We start from the raw sequence: 21,383 nt of genomic DNA, 5'->3' as shown, positions 1-21,383 counted from the left end.
CTGTTATGTGTGACACACACACACTCACACACAAATCCAGAAAAACAAGACTTTGGGCTAATCAAATAATGACAAGCAGAAAACAAGCGGTAAAGAATGCAGTGCCCAAACCTGGACACAATTACTTCCTGTCCCACTGCCAAGACAGAGCAATTGATGAAGCGGGGTCTGTATCGGGTTGTTTCGCACAAGGGTCTGCTGTAATCCCGTGAGTGCAGCGGTGGCAGGCTAACATTGCATTAATCTCATGCTCACGAGCGGGCAGAGCTTCCGCATCGCTCATTAATTGCTTTCATGCCGGCAGGTCAAAAAGATCCGCCGTGGCAGGCTTCCCGCCACTGACACACTTTAGGTGTTAAGAACCCAAGGGAGAAGTGGAAACTCCAAACACACAACAAAACATCTGAAAATCAATCTGTACACAAAAAATGCTTGATATTCCTTGACGGAACTCCTTGAACGGGGCATTTCCCGAACCCTGTCACAGAGACACCTCTCCGAACTACAGTACAGCAGACGAATCCAGAACGAAGAGTATTTTTTGAATGGAAAATGCTTTAGCACACTTGGCAGGGAGGATCATTCCACAGCTATCAGACAGACTATTACGATTCTTTCTCTACACAAGCAGACATACAACAGGAGGAGGAGAATGGAAGAAAACGAGGAGGATGTGCTCTCCTGACCTGCATTTCAAGGTCACTGTTGAAAACGTTCAGCATTTCTGAATGGTGTATGCATATTAGTGTGGGCTCAATGCAAAAGAAATCGCTGCGTCTTTAAATTTGTGACGTTTAACTGAGACTGGGATAGATGCGCTGTGACATTCGCCTGGTGTCTGCTTGGTGTTCCCCTGCGTTATTGCCGGAGCCTTCCCTCACATAATGAATTATGCCATGCTGATAAGGCAGACAGCTGTATGAGGGGGATTGCATATCCAGAGACACATGAGACGCAAACAAGCATTTTTTTTCATAATTCCTGGTGCAATTGATGGATGACATGAGGCATGTGAACCCGGGGGAATTCGGTGGGGGTATGAGAGGGGTGTCCCTCGACCGAGAAGGGAACTGACATTCCTCTGCACACAGACGCTAAGGATGCATCAGTATCAATGGAAGTATAACAGCTACGTACAATACATGGCATAACAACAAGTGCACCGCCAGGAGAGAATAAACACATGAGAAAACGTTAAAAGAAAGGGACATGCACAGGAAAAAGATTCCTAACAAATATCCAAGGTTATTTCTCTGTGTTAATGTTACGGCAGCATGCAAGCTGTACAGGGAAATCGAGCAAGCAGAGACCCTGTCACTGACAGCTTGCTGCAACCCACAGATAAACAACACACGCTCCTCCGCTCCCATACCCGTCATCATGGGTCGCATCAGCCCCGTCAGTTTACAAGCCCAGACGGGGATATCACCTCTCTGATCAAAGCTAGATGCATCAGTAGAGAGAACACGAGAAGGGAAAGAAATGGATTTGTGAACCAACCTGGCTTCTCAAGGTCCTTGGTTATCCACAACATTCCGCCGATCTCAAATTCTCCTTGTCCATTCTAGGAGGTCAGGAATAAAACGTCAGCCAGCCCCAGCCGAAACTCCCATCAATCAGAAGGCTCTCGCTGATAGAGCGTATACTAGGAGACCTACTGATGTAAGCTAGTCACCAGAGAAAATACCCAGTCGTGACGCATATCCAGGAACAAAAATAGCATTGGGGCCCCTAGAGGGATTATACAACAGACTACGCTGAGAGGTACTTTCGCAGTGCCTGCTCTTCTGGGCTGTTTTGGTGCCTTTTAAATCTCTAAAAAAGCTTGATATGAACACAAATAGATGGGGCAAAGTACTTCACGGAAAAATCACAGACGACCTTTTGAACGTTTGCTTGCATTTCTGCGCAACGGCGCTCTGGTCTTATCGGACAGTGAATTAATTGCAGTCTGGCCTCAGTGCCTTTGACCCTGGGATTGTCCACAGAGTGCGGTGTATAACAACACGGTATCACCGCTCACCCCTCCCTCCCCACCTCCCGCAGGGCTATAAATAGCTCACCAGGCTAATTCTTACTAAATCCCTTTATAGATGTGCTTTCACTGATCACTCTCGGCCAGGCCTAGACACTGATATGATTAGCGTTTAGATCGCGGCATGTAATTGCGAGCCTGTGCGAGCGTGTATGCATTTAGCAAGGGTTATTTCATTGTAACAGAACAAACGGTGACATTGGACAGGTGTGCACTGCGACAATCCCGAAGAGAGAGGTTTTTTATGGGGGAACCAGGCTGCTGAGCGGAGACTTCCGGCCACCCCCTTCACTACAAAGAAGATGAATTCAAACTTATGCTAATATATTTACCTCCACCACTCTGTGTCATGAGTGACAGCAATACAGCCCTTCTGAGGGTCACCTGAATGAGCTGTCGGCTCAAGAGTTATGGCCACATCGGCCCACAGCTGCGGCCCTGTTCCAGGGAGCATTTACTCAACCTACGGGATGACATCAAGCTGTCAGGAGTCACCATGATAACAACCATCCTGGTTATCCCAAAGATGAATCAGTTAATCACATCTGCGAGCTAAACCTACACAGCTATTCAGCAGACTTTTGCCCTTAACACAGAATTCAATTTACACCGCTAAATATATTTGACCAGGTCTGACCTCTGGAGAGCGACTCAGTGACTAGCTGAGAATCTGGCCAACTGGGAGTCAGTATCCCCCATGACATCGCCCACACAGAAACGCAGACAATAAAAGAAAAAACACTAAAAGGACCCAAACCTGTTCCCGGGAGGTTCTCACTCACTGTCTGAACAAGTCTCTCTGTAAGCCGCTCTGCTGGTTTAGCTACCGATAGATATCCAATAGGGCACCGCATTAAAATGTGTTGGATTGTTTTTGATAGAGTCGGATTTGCTCTGTTTTAGATGGGAAATTTGTCAAAATACTTGTTTTTTTTATAATATACATTATGGCTATGCATTTAAATACTTTGTATTTATTATGGCATATCCAGTAAAATCTAAGCTTGCACATTTAGCTTTTAATTTTAATAAAATACTAGTGACAAACACTTTGTCTAGGTTGTTACTGTCTTTCATGGTCTGATTCTCGCAAATCTACCATTGTGATAGTTTCAAGGTCACAGGATATATTAGAAATATTAATATGATTTATTAAAATGTACACTACCATTAAAAATTCTGGAGCTGGTAAGATTTTTAAAAAGTTTTTAAAATAAGTATTATTATGCTCAGCAAGGTTGTATTTATTTGTGAAATATTACAATTTAAAATAACTATTTTAATATATTTTAAGATGTCATTTATTCCTGTGATGGCAAAGCAGTTTTTTTCAGAAATTATTAGAATATGCTGAATTGGTGCTCAAGAAACATTTCTTATAATTATAAACGTTAAAAACAGCTAGTTTTGTGATCCATTATATATTTTTTTCAGGATTCTTTGGTAAATAGAAAGTTTAAAAGAACAGCATTTATTTGAAATTTATTTTTTGCTGAATAAAAGTATTAATTTATTTATTTATCTTTTAAAGTAAAAAAATCTTACTGATGCCAAACTTTTGAACGGTAGTGTACTTTTTTTTTAATCACAATGCACAAATTTCTTCCATACAATATTATTTACAAATCATTGTCATTTAACGTTGATTTTAACTGCAAAGTTGAGGGATACTATTTGCCGCGGCAAAAAAAGAATAATCCATATAGCAAACGCATGCTCTAGAGATGGAAAAATATTTCTAGATATTGATATCGCTGTCAATATCTATGAATCTAAATCAATCTTTTCCTGTTTTACTGAACGATCAGGTGGTATTCACTACAGGCGTACATCATAAAGAATGCCATCTGCTTACTGTGGAGAAATACAGAGCAGGCTTCATATGTTCCACTGTTTTGTTGCACAAATTAATTATTTATCCACCTATGCCCACATGCATACAAATATACACAAACTCCTACTACATGCAGCAACACATAATAGTGCATTTCTTGCTAAACTAGGCAGGTGAAGTTTCATTAATATTTAACTGCTCAGAATGTGATTGCCCTTGATCTAAAAACAGTGTCAGTCCACATTCTGCCCACATGTAGGTGCCTCTTAGCCCGAGTCATTGCTGATGAGACAATGTGCTGAGTGTGAGAGCAAATAAAAAGGCTGCAATGCCATCCGTGCAGACAGGTACTGGCCTGTCGTGTTCACGGTAATGGTCAGAGAAGAGATAACGGTTTAGGACAAGATCTAGGGCAGGGTGGACGTCTGGTTGTTTCTTTGCATCATGCTCAGTAAGTAAGCAGCCTGACAGGTCTGTGGCTAAGGGACAAGAGGACAGGAACAAGATCTCAGCTGGCATTAATGCTGAATGAACAAGTTTAATGGCTGAGGTGAGGCTCTGGGCCTTTGCCAAGCTGTGAGCACTCCTCTAATCAGCAGCCTGGATGAGGGGAGGGACTCAAGGGAACTGAAGGATCCTCCCATCACCACAGTACACTCTGCTTACCTCACCAACCCCTAGCTGGGATTGGCCTTTATTTTTCCCCCTTCTCATGGAAGTTTTCCGTCTTTGACGTTAATGACAAATCTATTGTACAAACTACCTCCTTGAGAAGTGACGTCACTGTCCAACTGCCACATTGGTGAGATTACCGTTACCGTACCAAACCTTTGAACTTTTTGACATTGATATATTGCAACTGATTAGTCATGGTATTTTTCATAGGATTATCATTTCATCAGCAGCCACTGAGAACTCAGTGAAGTTAGACATCTTGTGAAACAAGATGCAAGACATGTCCACCTCTTTTTCTTGTATATTTAGCATATTAATGCTAAGATTAGATGGACCTGTTCAAAACTATGTCATAAGGATTGTACTTATGAGGCAAATCAATCACCATCTTCCCTCAGGGCACTTCAGGCAGTATTTCTTAATTTGACATTTCAGATCAAGACACAAAACGTATTGCAAACACTGGCTGTACATCAAATTTCACTGTAAATAATAATAATAATAATAATATAAAAAAAAATTATATTGGTTATTGTTTTTGCTATTTGTTTAGTTTTTTTACAGACCCAATGTTGATTGGAAACATTAATTCTCACAGTACTCCTTTCTCAAATCAACTATTAATATTACGTATTGCTGAAAGTATTGTTTTCCCAAGTAGGTGTACAAGAAAGGCAACTTCTGATATCTGTATCAAAGTGGTTTCATTTAATACTGAATAATTAAACATTTCTCTATAACGATGTGTTTGCATCAAAATCTATTTGTGGAGCTGTAATGAAAAAGCGTCTGTTTAGAAAGGAAATGAGGGTTGTTTTGTTTCACTGCATAGCTGACAACAGAAGTTCGTGCCTTCAGGAACCATCAATTCTCAGTGGCGTTTGTCAAGGGAGCGTACAATTGTATATAACTAGCAGCCAAATCAGCAGGGTACATTCTAAAATCACTTCTTCTGAGCCTGCGTTACTTTAGAAGTCATTCATTCATATTTTCTGGAAGTACTAGGGTTGTGAAAAGATGCTAAAAAGAGGGAAAATCCTGCAATAGTGGATAACTAGAGCAGAGAAAATTGGGAGGCAACCTGTGCTGGGTCTCATTTGTAACGCTGCACAGTACTTTCCATCAGATCCCTCAAGCGCATGAGAACAGAGCACAGCCAACTGCTCAAAAACAAGAGCTTACGCACACATAAATGAATCACACAATTAGAGTATGTTAACATGTTAACAGTACAGAGGGGTTTGCAGATTCAGTAAGTGATTAACCTGAAGATAGGCTGGAACTGAGGCACAGAGCACCAGCTATCAATGCCTACAAAATGTTCATCCATACAGGAACCCTTACAAATACGAATGCGAATGGTTTTATTGTAGTAAAACCATGTTTTTTAGCATATTGACTACCATTTGTATAACCCAAAAAAAAAAAAAAAACATAGTCAAACTATGGTTTTTGTAGCAAAACCATGGTTAATTTGTGGTCACCATGGAATTACTACAAGAACCATGTTTTTTTTTTGTTTGAATCATAGTAAAAACATGGTTAATTTTCGTAAGGGAAGTGATTATTCGACTTTAAATACAAAGTGATCATGAGGAGAAAACTATCTAACCATCCTGTCCATTTATACTCCATCACAATTGTGCATTCTAAAAACAGCTTATGACATGAAGGAAAACCATTTTGTGATTTTCATCATACAACTTTCAGGCTATGCGTACTTAAACCACCACATTCCAAGCTCAAGGGTTCATTAAAATCAAGATTAAATTAGCTTTTCATTCAACACACTGCAAGGTCACAGTCACAGATTCCTGACATCTCACTTCAGGCCTTGTTGAACTGTGCACAAATTTGTGTCAGTATACCATTTGACCTCTCAACCCCGGCGTGACTCGCGGCAGGAGTGATTCTCCGATCTAGGAGGCCCGGTGGGAGTTCAGGGGGGTGCGTGTGTAGTCTGATGAAAACAGTCACTCAGCAGCCATTCCAAAACAAACAGGCTCTCAAGCGAGGGCTGCACAATTGCTCACTGGAGTGCAAGGCAGTGGCTCACACTCCGTGCTCCATCGGGGACCTGCTTTCTCCTGTTATGCAACCCAGGAGCGTGTTTACCTATCTGCGCCGCTCCCCGGCAGCTGTCTCCAATTTTGCCCGAAGGAAAAAAACGGGGGAAAGAAACCTTCTGGAGCAAATACCCCTCTGAGCATACTCCCCAGTGCTGCTCTCTCAGCAGTATGTCATTCCATAAAGCTCAAGTTGCCCCGCTGCACCTGTTGCGTTCAGAGGCAAGGCACGGAGGGGGCAAGGCCACCCCAAAAGAGACCCCTTGTCCGCAGTGTCGGTTTACAAAAATCGCCCAGACAAGCACGGCCAATTTTAGCCCTGGCCCTGAGTCAGATCAGCTGGCTGGTGTTGGGAATGAACACCGGGGGCTTCCCAAACAGAAGACCCCCTGTTGCGTCCAATTCCCCTCCGCTTGCCCGAACCAAAACACAATGTGGCGCAGGTGATTCACCCGCTGCCGCCTGCCCAATGCAAGAACAAGAGTTCTATTAAAGTGCACACACAGCAAACAGATTCAGGCTTTGTATATGCCATCCACCTCTTATTCAGCGCCCAGGACCGGATGCAGTCCACCGGGGAATGGAAAAAGGACCTCAGATGAGGCAGGGTAATTTGAAAAATTATATTTTTCCACCTCTGAACAATTACTGTGAATAGAACATTAGCAGATGAAATTACCTCAATTGCTCAGACAACACGTTTCTACAACATTAAAAAGAAATTTCAAGCACAAAAGCTAAAGGCAATGAATTATACAATTCTCTCAACATGTTTGAGCTTCCGTTTACCACAACTGATGTGTGAGTTGATGAACTCAATCTGTTCATCATATAAAGCGATCGTGTCTCTTCAGAAAATTTTCATATCTATAGAATATCATATGTATTGGTCATATGTATTAACAATCTCTTTATGAAGTTTTTGAAGTGTCAGTGGTAGTAGTAGTGTAGCTTTCTATGGAGGGACAGAAAGCTCTCAGATTTGATCAAAAAGATCTTCATTTGTGTTCTGAAGATGAAGTCTTTACTGGTTTGGAACAACATGAATTTTCCCGTTTGGGTGATGCTTATGCATCGAACTCTAGATTTTATAGCAGTTTAGCGTAATCTGTTTTGCTCTACATGTTTTCATGACTGAATTTAAGCTATTTTCATTCCTTCGAAAAAAATCAATAAAAGTCAGATCTTTAAACAAATATCCATTTTACAATAAAAAGTCTTATCTATTTAGCTATGCTTTTCTTATTCAATTTAAAATTTCTTTGAATTTCATTATTTTCATTTTCATTTATTTTATTCTACTTCCTTCAAATTCAAATTGAAATTCTTGCATCGTGTTGGCTACCGTAAGTCAACATCATTTCAAATCCAGGATTTTAAAAGGTATTTAAAGGTATTTAAAAGGCATTCTCAATTCTGAATGGTGCACAACCCTGCTGTGTGACAGGTCTAAACTTGGCCCTTTATCCTGGGTGAACAGTAGGGCACACTGGACATATTGTTGGACTCTCAAAATATGCTAGGCTGTCCGGTGGATGTCCCTGAAAGAACATTCTGAGGGTAAGTGCATGAGCCACTCATATTCTCTAAATGTAAATCAGCGGTAACAGAAACAGATGTCACTATTGTGACCTCTGCAATGTAAAAAAAACCTAACTATTTAAACTATTTCTGTTCTTTTAGACCATGTCCACATTAATACGTTTTCATTTGAAAACGCAACTTTTTCTCTCTGTTTTGGCCTTCCATCCACACTGAGATGGAGCTTTTTGAAAACGCACACCCGTTTTGAAACGAAAACGCCGTTTTCAAATGCATCTGGATTAATGTAGACGTAGCCTTAGCTTCAAAAAATATCACAAAGATACCTCTGTAGTAAACAGTGAACTAAGACCAGTGGTTATGAAAGCAGGCAAGACTGGACAGCTGGTAAAAAAAAATCTATTTTCTCCAGAGGGAGGATTTATTCCAAGGCTAAGCAGAGAGGTTAGTGAACATGAATCGTTTGCTGGAGAGGACGAATAAATGAATTTCTGTCAATGAGCTGGGCAACAGTATATCTGTCTCTCAGGAAATGTGATCCACTCACGCTGCGGTGGCCTGGTCACAAGCGCCCCCTCCGAGCACCCCCCAGATGCCACTATCATCCCCGGCCATTGCATCGCAATCAGTTAGCAGTTCGAGAACGTCCGTTTGCTCCAGGAAAACCTCAGCATGCCGTGACATTGCTTCTTGCAGTGGGAAACAAACGCAACCATCGAATCTGCCTTGTAAGACTTTCTGAAGAATGACTCAGTTGGGTGTATCTGTGTTAACTCACGTTACATTACAATATCACGGCCAGGTCATGACACTTAACATTCCAGTTGTAAACTACACAAATGTTCCTCTCCTGAGGGGTTATTATGTTGCAGCCCGTTTCCAGTCAGATGTTTGTAAGCTGGTGCCATGCCATGAGCTTGTTAACATCTATTGTAAACCTCTCCGCTTTTGGGAAAAGAAATGACTCATTGAGGCTTTCAGCAATTACTCCAACAATCAACAAGACCTGTTCGTTTACAAAGAACGTTGTACTAGAAAACATCTTGAATTGATCTCTCATAGAGAGATTCTGACAGGCTAATCACGCACAACAAAGATAAGATGCCAACTATACAATGACTTCAAAAATACGTTTGCTGCAAAACAAAGTTTATGGTAGCAGAAAATCTAATGTTCTAATTTTTTTAATCAGTCAATTATAAAATTATAAAACAATCCAAAGAGATTTCCACAGTGACTCCTGATACTGATATCGTATTATTTTTATATATATATATATATATCAATCTATTTTAATATATTGTCACTGTTCTAAATCCAAAGCCAATATAATTGGATAATTATTACCTTTTGCAACCTTTTGATTAGCAGCTCAGATTTGACAGAACTGGCAATGAATTTCCCAGTTTAATGACAGCAGCAGTTTCCCCTCAAGCTGCCACATATCTCCAAAAGGAACATAAGCTTGTACTTTCCTCTCGACACTAGCACTCATCTTCAACTATAGGATGGGACTGAAAAGAGCCTCCCTCTCCAACATTCAACATGAAATATGCATCCAATTATATAACGCATTATATAATGCATCCAAAACGTACTGTGCCATGCTGTGTGCTAATTAAGCCATGCACAGCAAACACAACAGAGAGAGCGAGGAGCTGCTAAATTTAGGTTTCTCCCAGAGCCCATCCGCAGAACGAGAGATACATGAACCGATGCCCATTCGCTCACCCAGATCCGCATCTGACATCACACAGGGGAAAGATGGGCTCGCTGGGGGAGAGAAATACAGACCTACAACAGCAGGATGCAGAAATAGAAGAGGACAAGTAGGGAGGGAGAGAGAGAGATAGAGAGAAAGAGGAAGAGAACATCTATCAAGGTTGCAGCATGTGCTTAAAGCACACTCACAGCTAGACGCGACAATATATTCAGAGATAGAAGGGAAAAAAACTGAGTGTCAGAAGGAAAAAAAAACATGATAAAGTGTAGGAGCGACAGAGAGTATGAGGGAGGGAGTAGTAAACAGTAAAGAGGGAAGGACTGGAGTTGAAAGTGGCCTTGATGCAGCAGAGAAGTGACAGAGACAGAGACAGAGAGAGAGAGAGAGAGAGAGAGAGAGAGAGAGAGAGAGAGAGAGAGAGAGAGAGAGAGAGAGAGAGAGAGAGAGAGAGAGAGAGAGAGAGAGAGAGAGAGAGAGAGAGAGAGAGAGAGAGAGAGAGAGAGAGAGAGAGAGAGAGAGAGAGAGAGAGAGAGAGAGAGAGAGAGAGAGAGTGCAGCTGTGTCACCCCTCTGCACACAAATCCAGGGTCTGTCCCACCAGAGGAAATCAATTCACCCCGCCACTGCCAGGGCTTCCAGTGCTGTGTATTTACACAAAGCAGATAGTCTAAGCCAATAAAGTGCTTCCCTCAGCAGGATATTTGTAAAATCCAGACAACGATTCTCTTCCATCTACTCTGGTCATGCCAATCCAAGACTAAATATCCGTAAAGAAAGACCAAAATATTTCACACATCAAAATTCAAGGCTCTACATAGTAGGCTAATTGGGAGTTCCCCTCTCAAATGGGAATGAACTGGGTCCCTACAATCCCAAAACGGCTTGGGCAGAACGCTATCATACCTATTTAGTGCTAATTAAATTAACACAGTTCAGCTTCCTGTGCCAAGCCCCGGTCTCATTGGGAGCCACATACAGTTGTGGTAAACACAGCAAAGCTCTCTGTGTCCAAAACTTTTTCTGCATCCCTCCCTGGATCTTCAAAACATTACTCACCGTGCTGCAAACTGCCAGAACTGTGACAGTGTTAAATGTTGGCTATGAAACCCTCAGACAGCCCCTGCATATATTTGTGGAAAGGAACCTAAAATGCAACAATCTTTGACAGAATTACAGTGTTGAAATAAAATAATAAAAATAATTCCATAATGGTGTGACTACAATAACAAAAACCTATATTTATTGAAGGTTTATATTATGTACTCATATATAATTATTAATTAATTAATTATAATATAAATTATATAAATTAAATATTATAATTAAATTAAATCATATTAGAAATTATATAAATTATATTATAGTTTTATATATTATTATAATTTAATTGTTGTATGTGAATATTAAATATTTAATTTAAATAAAGCAAAAATATTTTTTATAATTCCACAGGCTTCTATTATTAAATCCCCTGCATGCCATTACAAATCTGTATGATTTTTGTAACAAAAGCCAAGAAATTGCCTTTTTTTTTTTCTTCTTTTTTTTTTTATATGCAGGTTTGTAACAACATGAGGGTGAGTAATCAATAACATAATTTGTATTTTTGGGTGAACTATCCCTTTAAATCATGACCAGAGAAATTATTATATTTCAAACAACAGCCTGAGGACAGTCCGTAAAAAAAAAAAAAAAAAAAAAAAAACCTGTACAGTACTTCAGGAAGGAGGACCACTGGTGCACAGTATACACCAAACTGGCATGCCACCACAGACCACGTTTCCTCAACGCCATGGAAACCAGCAGCACGGGAGAACGGATGCACTTGCGATTCTTGGATGGGCTGCAGGGCAAAAATTAGAAGGTGAGATAGAAGACTAGCAATGTCAGTTTAACAAGGCTGCCAAACTCACAGATGGGATGAGGAAACAGACAGAATTGAGATAAAGCGAAACCCCCCTCCTGCCACGCTACCGGTACAGCCCTGCCAAGATCCAGTCCTCCAGGAACAGCGCCCCGAGTCTCACTTAAAATGTTCCTGCTTTGCCACACAATTTGTTTTGGCCAGAGGGTGACTGGAGGGAGAAAGTGAGCAAGGGTTGAGATATTTTGGTTCCATTTAAATGGACGTCGTACTAGCAGGTTACAATTTCCAGAGAGAGTAAAGTCATTTTCTTATGTTGTTCCTCCAAAGCTTTCAAGGCTAGTAAAATCTTTTCAGGGAACAGATAGACACCTTGTGACTAACACGGTTTTGCATTAGGCCTGCGCACCTGACATTTCAAAGGAACAGAATTTTACAGTGTTTGCACTTGCACGCACAAATGCACACACATGCTCGCACAAGCAGTCAGAAGAGAGCAGATTGTCAGCTCAGGCAGGAAGCTGAGTGTATTCAGAGTGGGTTGCTGGGAGCACCAGAGACCTGACACTGTGGCAGCTCACACTTCCTAAGCCTTCCCAGTACGGTGTGTGCATGTGTGAGCGTGCGTGCGTGTGTGCGCGTGCACCAGCAACACCTCCTCTCACTCAACCACCCTACATCACACCACATGTTGAGCAAGGAAAAGCAGACATCACTGACATAACACTGAGCAGGTGGCTACCCCTGATAGAAGAGGAAACCAAGATCACAAAGTCATCCAGCTAAATGAACGACTGTGTAATCATCCATCCATCTCATGACCACAAAAAAAAAAAAAAAAAAAAAAAAAAAAAACATTTTGAGGCTTGGAAAGTGATCTAATACTGATTTTTATCATCAGGTTTTGTGTTTTGAGAGACTATTATTGTCTCATTTAAACCATACAATTAAAATAAAATAGCATTTGAAATCTGGGCTATAGTCCCAAACTCAGAGGCATGACCACTGACTGCCCATGAACTGTTTAATGACCATCTGATGCATATTGCACAGTGAAAAAAAAAGCAATAACTATAAAAATAGTACGAAAGAGAGGAAAAAAAATAAAATAATAAATTATTTAATAAATAAAGATTTATTATATACACAAATGTTCAAAGGTTTAGGGTTTAGATTATTTTAATGTTTTTGAAAGAAGTCTCTTATGCTAACCAAGACAAATTCTTTCTATTTGAATATATGTTCAATTTAAATTTATAATTGTGATGGATTTTCAGCATCTTTACTCCAGTTAGTGTCACGTGATCCTTTAGAAATCATTCTAACATGCTGATTTGGTGCTCAATAAATGTATTATTATTATCAATGTTGAATACAGTTAAAAAAATTTGATGCAAAGCTCAAAATAAAAGCATTTATTTGAAATAGAAATCCTTTACTCTCACTTTTGATCAATTTAATGCATCCTTGCTGAATAAAAGTATTAATTTAGTCATTTAAAAAAAAAATCATACTGACCCTCAACATTTTGCAGCACCTAAAAAAAAACGTGGTTTCAAATGGCTAGAATAAAGCTGCAATGAAGACCTGACTTTATGTCACAGTCAAAAGTCTGGCAACAGGAGACAAGGCTGGCATAATGAAACAAACCATGCTAAGAAGACCAGATGGATTAAACAAAGTAAAAACACTCAAATAATGATAGCACAGGTCTATTTTATCTCATCGCAAACTTCACACATCTGGTAAGACATCTAATAATGTTGTCTTTTGTTTTGTTTTGGCTGTCAGCGTAATAATATCTCTGCTTGCAATGCTTCCTGTCACACGGTGGCCCAGACAAGCTGGTTGAACATGTCGCTCAAGCAAAAAAAAAAGCCACCGTTACTCCCACCGCATGAAGAAACAGTCATTCACAGCCAAAAGCGTTTAAAAAAGCATGACATGAAGTGTAGTTACCCCCCCCCTCACTCGTCTTATTCAAGACTCCCAGCTTGCTCAGTGGGCTCTCAAAGCAGGGCATGTTTCAACGCACGTCAAGTTGAGGGCTCATCTCTTTTGCTAATATTGTCAGTGTTTTTCTTTCTTTCTTTTTTTCAGAGAGACTGGGATCAATGCTCCAAGGCAGACAGCTCGGGACTTTGAAGCGGCGTGCGCCACACATACTGTACGTCGAGCGGTTGCGTGTTTGGCGGTGCAGGCGGCTGTAAAGCCTCTGAATGTGCTGATCAAGGGATCCGGGTCAAAGGAGGAGGAGTGGCGGCCCTTCCGTCCCTTCCTCCGTCCTCCTGTGATGAAGAGGAGCTTAACACAAATCAAATGCAAAGACTCAAAGGCATGTACATCAGTAGCCCGCATGCATCTAAATGCCTCAGAAATTCGCTGGGCAGCACACCAAAAGTTTTGCTACTTCAGGTTTGTTCAATTTTTCACTCAAAATATACAGTGATTTAGAGCAAGGCCATAAACATGTATTGAACATTGGAGGGGACCAAATCTTCTTTTTTTGTAACGTGCTGCGTAACACGAGAATGAACCTCATTAGTTCTTGCGAAAGCTCAAACGTGCTGCGTAACTCGAGAATGAACCGCATTAGTTCTTGCGAAAGCTCAAACGTGCAACGTAACACGAGAATGAACCGCAGTAGTTATTGCGAAAGCTCAAACGTGCTGCGTAACACACAAGAATGAACCTCATTCAGTGGGGATTTCTTTAAGACTGCAAGGGAAGCTCGGCTTCCCCTATAATGTAAAAAAATTAATGGTCAAATATGTACTATTATGTTAACATTTTATTGACTAAAAATGCGTTAGAACACGTTCATCTCAGAATGAGTTCGTTCAGAATCTGCTACATATAGCAGGTCGGCTGACTCGATTTCCTTCTCATACATTCCCGTAGCGTCACAGTGCATTTCCCTGTTGAAGCCTAGCGTCCATTGACTTCAATGGAGCTGCTTTGAACAGTTTTTTTCAGTGCTTCGAAACTAGACGGTCATTGGATAAATGCTGCGATTATGACCCGCCCACGGACGCTCAGCGTCTCTGGGGGTGAATGGAGGAGTGGGCTGGCCGGGACTCCGGGCTTCTGCGTGATGATTGGAGGGTCTGTCGAAAGGCCGCATCACCTTTTGATTGACAGCGATTTCATACAATAAAAAGTCAGCAGTCGCCACTGACCTCATTGGTTCTCACACGTCAAGCAAACTTGCTTGAGCTTCCGTTTATCACAACTGATGTGTGAGTTGATGAACTCAATCTGTTCAACATATAAAGCGATCATGTCTCTTCAGAAATTTTTTATTTTAAAACATGCACACATTCACTCTTAATCGTATGCTTAATGTGCCAAAAACAGCCCTGTTAATGCTTTTTGTCTCTTCACATTCTGTTATGAATCACATAAATTATATATTTTCATTTCAAAACAGTGAAATTTGACAAAAACGCAGAGTAGTGTTGCATCACTGTATACTGTTGGTCATTTAACATTTCTATAAAACAGTTGTTGAATATTAAATATTTAGCTACTTACATCTTACCTCGCATTCTTGCACCGTTAAAACTGAAGCATCATGCTGTAATTCATATTCGGCTTCTATGAACAGTATATCCCGCCTTCTTTAAATTGATTGACCATCTCAGTCATTTTGATATTGACGAGTGTTAGACCACTGAGGCAGACCAGCCTAAAAATGTAACTTTTCGTCAAACAGAGTGATGCATGATGGATTTGAGGAGGACAATTTGGCCATATGTCTATGGTGTCTCGTTACAGCCCTGATTTAGAGTACAAATATATGAAATGTCTAACGTTTTTGTCTAGCTAGAGACAAATATCAAGTTAATTTGTGAGGCACATTAGAAAAACCCAATCCCATGATGCTGTTGTTTCCAACATCTCTTTCCAACTTGTCTGGAGGGACTGTTTTGGTGGAAAAAGAAATTCTGTGACAGAGACGTCAGGTGAGTAATAAGTCGTGGGTTCTGTCCGCACTTTGCTAGCTTTGATTCATAACGTCTGTAACTCCCTATCTTAACGGTGTGAGATATAGTAAGAGTTTCCTTAGCCAGAACCTAAATCCAACCTTAACAGTTATAAAACAAGGCTGTATCCCAATACAATGGTTATGAAATAACAGCAAAGATGGGAAACGAGGAGATTATACATCAAGACAAAAAGTAACCCTCTCTGTACATACTCACGAGAAATGTTAACACAATAAGTAGCCTAAATGAATTTACTGGCCTTTAAAACCTAATCACAACCAAATCAACTGATATACCCAAAATAACCGGCCTTTTGAGTATTAGTAAAGGTGACTTACTAAGGTGTATTTCCAAGGCAGTGATACATAGATCTGTACTACCTGTAATCACCTTTCATGTACAGGGAGAACAAAGAGCTTTAATATGTGTCTCCGCTCGCATGCCGTAATTAAACTTTGGCTTCTATTAATCCCTGCAGTAAATTGGAGCAAGGGAAAGATTTAGCAGGATATTCATCACCAGACTACGTGAAGATGGCAGTTTTAATAAAAACATTCCAAGCAGTCTATTGGGTAGTCCAAAGAGTCCAGAGTTGAATTATTTAGCAAGGAAGAACAACAAATTATAAGATGCCATGTCATGACAAAATGTCTCATTAGGAAACAAAATGAACACTCCTGAGTATATAAAATGTTGGCAATCCTGCATAGATCAGTCAAAAGCTACGAGGAGGGCAAGATAGGGATTATTCATTTAACACAGATTCAGATTCATAGTTGTCCTCCATCACAAATGCCTAAAGATCAGAACCACATGTGTACTGTACATCCAAAATAGTTATTTTCTGTCTCTCACCTCGTAAAACTTCATTAATGTAATTAAATTCATTGGCGGACAACAGATGTTCAATTGTGGCCAACCAATGTGTGTTTTTTTTTTTCAATGGCTATTGAAAAGAATAGGGTGGCTCATTTCTAATACTGTACGATTACAATAAAAAGGGTTTATTTAGTGATTCCAGCTCCGATTTCTCATAACGATTCTGTCTCCTTGATACCATTAACAATTATTTTAGTACTTTTACGCTATAAATAATTGGAAAAAAGAAACATGATAATTCAATAAGTAAAAAAATAAAAAATAAAAATAGCTTAAAATGACTTTTCTTTAGAGGTAGCATAAATGCAATAATTGGCCTTAAATATATTCCATTCAATTCACATTTATTTGTATAGCGCTTTTAACAATACATATTGTTTCAAAGCAGCTTTATAGAAAATGAAATCATTTCAATTTGATGTTGTTGTTGGTTATCAGATTCTGTTTATCTCACACAAACCTAGGAATTTGGTTTGACGCAGAATTAAGTAAGAGCTTCTTGATTCCCATGTGTGCTGTTGTTAGTCTCCTGACAAACATCTTAGGTGCCCTCTTGGCTGCATCTTCCGCTGAAGAGACAACCGCTAATTAATCGCAAGCACCCTTCCTGATTGCAGAGAGGCTAAGTGTCATCCGCCACTCATTTATGTCAATAGAAGCACACTGTCCAGCCTTTGCTCTGCTTAATAAGCACTTCAGTGTACTGCTATCAAGTGTGAAGGACAGCTGCTGAGGAACAGCGTGGGACTGCTAATGACAGAATGTTGGATTATTGACCTGGGAAGTTGAGCCAACAGGCCAGTGTCGGAGGTGCTCCATTCCCAGCAGGGCACTTATCGTGCGGGCAGGGGGGTGGCCTACCCCCTCATCACCAGCCAAATCCTCCATATGCAAGTGTGTTTGATGACAGATGACATACATTAGGGATTACCTGCCTTATACCACACAATGGGGGAAAATACTCCACGTTTACTTATAAGTAGGTCACCTTCAAAAAGAGGAGATAGATGAGATTGCTGTTGCACCAGTGAACAAAAATTGAGAATATATGATAGAGATAGGAAGTAAATCTTATATGACTGACAAAATGAGCAAAACAATGACTAGATAGTGCACAGATACTAAAAACAGTCAAAAAGGCAAACAATTACCCCTGAATGCAGGATTAAGTCACTGTCCATAGCATTGATCCTTTTTAGTTTTTGTTTTAGTCATAGTTTTTGTCTCTAAATCTAGTCAAATTAAATTATTATAATATGACCAAAATATTGACTAGATTTAAAGACAATGTTTAAATCTAGTCCATATTTTTATCATATTATAATCATTTATTTTACACTAAAAAAGGAATCTAATTAGTGTTGTTATTGTTAACTAAAACCAAAACTATCAAAAATTAATTTCCTTCACTGAAATAAAGCTGAAATAAAATAAAATAGAAATATTGATTAAAAAAACAGAGAAATGTAGCCTTGGCAACTAACTGAAATACCAAAATGACTAAAACTAAAACTTAAATATAAATAAAAGAAATTAAGACTAGAAGTTATAGAATTGTAAAAAAAAAAAAAAAAAAAAAACGGTGTAAAATAAAATTAAACTGAAAAATGGAAATATAAAAATAAAATCTAAATTCAAATGATTTACAAATACTATGATAATATATAAATAATATTAAAATAACACTGCATCAAACTGAAAAAATAGAAAAATAATGCTTTAGTTTACAAAAAAACTAATTAAACAAAATATTAAACATTAGTGCATTGTTAATATCTAGTATTTTTAACAATTAAACAGTTTTATATTTTTGTAAACAATTGGATTTAATTAAATTGTGTAATTAAAATGTGCAGTTTTTGTCTTCGTTATCAATAACCAAAATAAAAACGTTTTAATGAACGACATTGATCTATGCTGAAATCTTTCCTCATTACTCCGTTGCACTGATTGCAACACCACCACCCCCTCGCTACACCCTCATCCCGTCGCAGCGAGAGTGGGGCGAGAGCAGCTCTTTTCGGCATGCGGGTGGCACGTGGGTGTGCTGAAAGTGAGGCGGGGAGGGAGGAAAGCGCTACTTTTTGCTCGGTGCTCAACGCAGCTGCCACCTCACCAACTCAACAAACAGCCTCTGCCAACCAATCCTACCGAGCTCAGCTCACCACCTGCTCAACAAGCACCACAGGAGAAGAGAGAGTGAAAACAGAGCTCTCCTTGAATAACCCCCAATCAGGGTTTCCTATTTTCTCCAGCTTTCTGACAAACCACTGCCAAAAAGACATTATAATGAGCAATAATAACAGTCGATTCTAGGGCTGTGACGGTGGCAGTTTTTTACCACCGCGGTAGTAATGGACCCAAATACCGGCGGTGTTGCGGTGGTTGGGGGGGGGGGGGGGGGTTAAAAAAAAAAAAAAGAAACAACACACTAAAGCCTGAAAAGCATTGAAATAAATATCAGTAAATACTGGTAACTTACATAATATAATAAAGTTGAATCTATTAAAAAAAACAAAAACAAAAAAAAAAACTTTCCACACAAAGGCGCGTGATAAAGCCTTCCGCTCTGCGCTTTGAGAGGGATGTGGACACGAGCAGGAAAGAGACCATCGATCTCGTTTCTGATATCCTCATGTTTTCTACTAGTAAAAGGTATGAAGAGCGAATTTTATCTTCCACAAGGGCAAGGCATTTAAGCTGTTTGCGCGCTGCCAGAGAAAGCAAAACTAAAATCACCCGCGCGTGTGAAACGCGCTTTACAAAATGAACTTGACGCTTTACCAATTATCATATATCTCACAAGCACAAACTGTGTTAAAAATAATTTGACTTACAAGTAAAAATGTTGGCTATCTGTCCTACAGCGTTTTTCTACTTTAACACAGTAAAGAATACGAAAATAATCGACCTAAAAGCGAACAAAGGAAGAAACGTTTAACGCGTCTTTGGGTGAGACGCGAGTGAAGATATGGGAAAAGAAAAAAGAGATTCCATGCAGGGATGAGTCACGATTTTTGAATATTCGATTAGTTGATTTAATTATAGAATATCTAATGTTCTAATGTCTGTTGTGCGATCATTCTCTAAAATAAAATCTCCATGTTCTGGTGCTGATGCAGTGGTGACGCGTTCATGTAACCGGAGGGTGACGCAGTGCTGCAAATAACGCACATAACAGCTGTCACAAAGAACCGGCAAAAGTAATGATTATGTACGTGTCAAATATAGCAAGGAGACATTTGAATTGTTTATTAATAAAGTGTTTTGTGTGCGTGTGTGTGTGTCAGTGTCGAGCTGCAAAGATGAAGTTGACGATGAGAAATGCACACTTCATACGGAAAACATAATGCTAGTCGGTTTATTTTCGTTTTGAATTGTTTTGTTTAAAAGTAGATAATTCAAGCTTTCTATAAGGAATAACTAATGGAATATTTTTAAATTCGCTAATAATCGGGTGACCAGATCGCAAACCAGAATTTAAAGCCGACAAAGCTTAAGTTTATGGGCTCACGTAGGCTACAACTCTCTCATTCGTCATGAATTCAAACTTTTCCATGGCTGCGATATAACATTTAATTGCTAAACCTATTATTTCTTTTGTAAACAAAGCTTTGTGTGTCATAATATTAATGTAAAACAGCATTCATATACAAACATTTTTTTTAGGCAAAACACCGCCGGTAGGGTGGATTGCCCTAATGTGGGACACTGCCTAATGTGGGACACCTAAGGTCTAGTGTTTGTAGGTCCCCCATAAATAAATGAATGACAGTGAAGCTATGGGTAAGACAAAGCTGTGGTGTCATGTGATCAAAATCACATGACCTATCAAATGTCCAATCATATTTGAGGGTGGAGCAATCATCAAACAGGAGGCATCTTGTATGAAGACCATCCAAAGGCCAGTGACATAGAGTTTTAACAAATTTGATATTAAGGAGTTAAATACATTTTAAACAAAGCAATCCTGCTACTTTTTAGCCTTATATGCTTATGAAATGTTTGTCCATCAAAAAATAGTTTAACTTTGTGTGTATAAACTATATATTGTATATTTTTATCAAATTTCCTAGTGTCCCACATTAGGAAATGTGGTTTCCAAATCCGGGACAGCATGATCAGCCTAATGTGGGACAGTACTTAAATGAGTCAAAAATGTGTGGTGGGGCATGGTTTGTGGGACAAACATGGTTATTTACATGGTTTTAGTCTTGTAATGCAATATTACAATACTGTTAATGCAGATTTTTACAGTCATGTGAATTTTTTTATTCTTGGGGGGCGGTTTGAAGGCTCTTTTTTGTGTGTATGTGTGCATGTGCATGCATACGTGTGTGTGTGTGTGTGTGTGTGTGTGTGTGTGTGTGTGTGTGTGTGTGTGTGTGTGTGTTTGTGTGTCATGTGTGTGTAAAAGGTAGTTGACTTAACATGAAAAATAGCTCTGAATCTGAGCACAGAAAACCAATAAAGCCATTCCACTTTATTTTATGCATCTGATTAATTCAATGAAATGTATTTCAGATCACAATGGCAAAGGTGAGAAAGACAGGGACAGATTGACAGATGCAGAAAGAGATGCAGAAACAGGGAAAGGATAAGAGAAAGAAACTTAATCAGTGGAGGCAGGAAAGGATGAAAGGAGCCATAGAGGAGTACAGGCAGATTGTTGAGGATGGTGGGGTCCCTCAGCTGAGACTGTTGGCCAGGGCAGGGAATGTCCCTAAATCTACTCTCCAGTGAATCTAAAATAAAATAAGATTTTACTATTCTACAT

At 39.6% G+C, this 21,383-nt stretch overlaps 1 protein-coding gene across 5 annotated transcripts in view; it reads right to left on the bottom strand.

Moving 5' to 3' along the window:
- Window positions 1-21,383, bottom strand: part of hivep2a (HIVEP zinc finger 2a) — a 76,311-nt gene that overhangs the window by 41,853 nt on the left and 13,075 nt on the right. Inside the window, exon 1 of one of the 5 annotated variants that reach the window (XM_081378223.1) lies at window positions 1,501-1,689. The exons of the other annotated variants lie outside the window; for them this stretch is intronic. The gene's annotated coding sequence lies outside the window, so the exon portion shown is untranslated. Of the gene's footprint in view, window positions 1-1,500; window positions 1,690-21,383 lie in introns of those variants that run through there. 5 annotated transcript variants of the gene reach the window in all.

Source organism: Scardinius erythrophthalmus (genome assembly GCF_964197995.2).
Source record: "Scardinius erythrophthalmus genome assembly, chromosome: 11".
NCBI classification, from domain to species: domain Eukaryota; kingdom Metazoa; phylum Chordata; class Actinopteri; order Cypriniformes; family Leuciscidae; genus Scardinius; species Scardinius erythrophthalmus.
The sequence above is the reverse complement of the archived record's forward strand: the minus strand, read 5'-3'. Positions and strand labels throughout refer to the sequence as shown.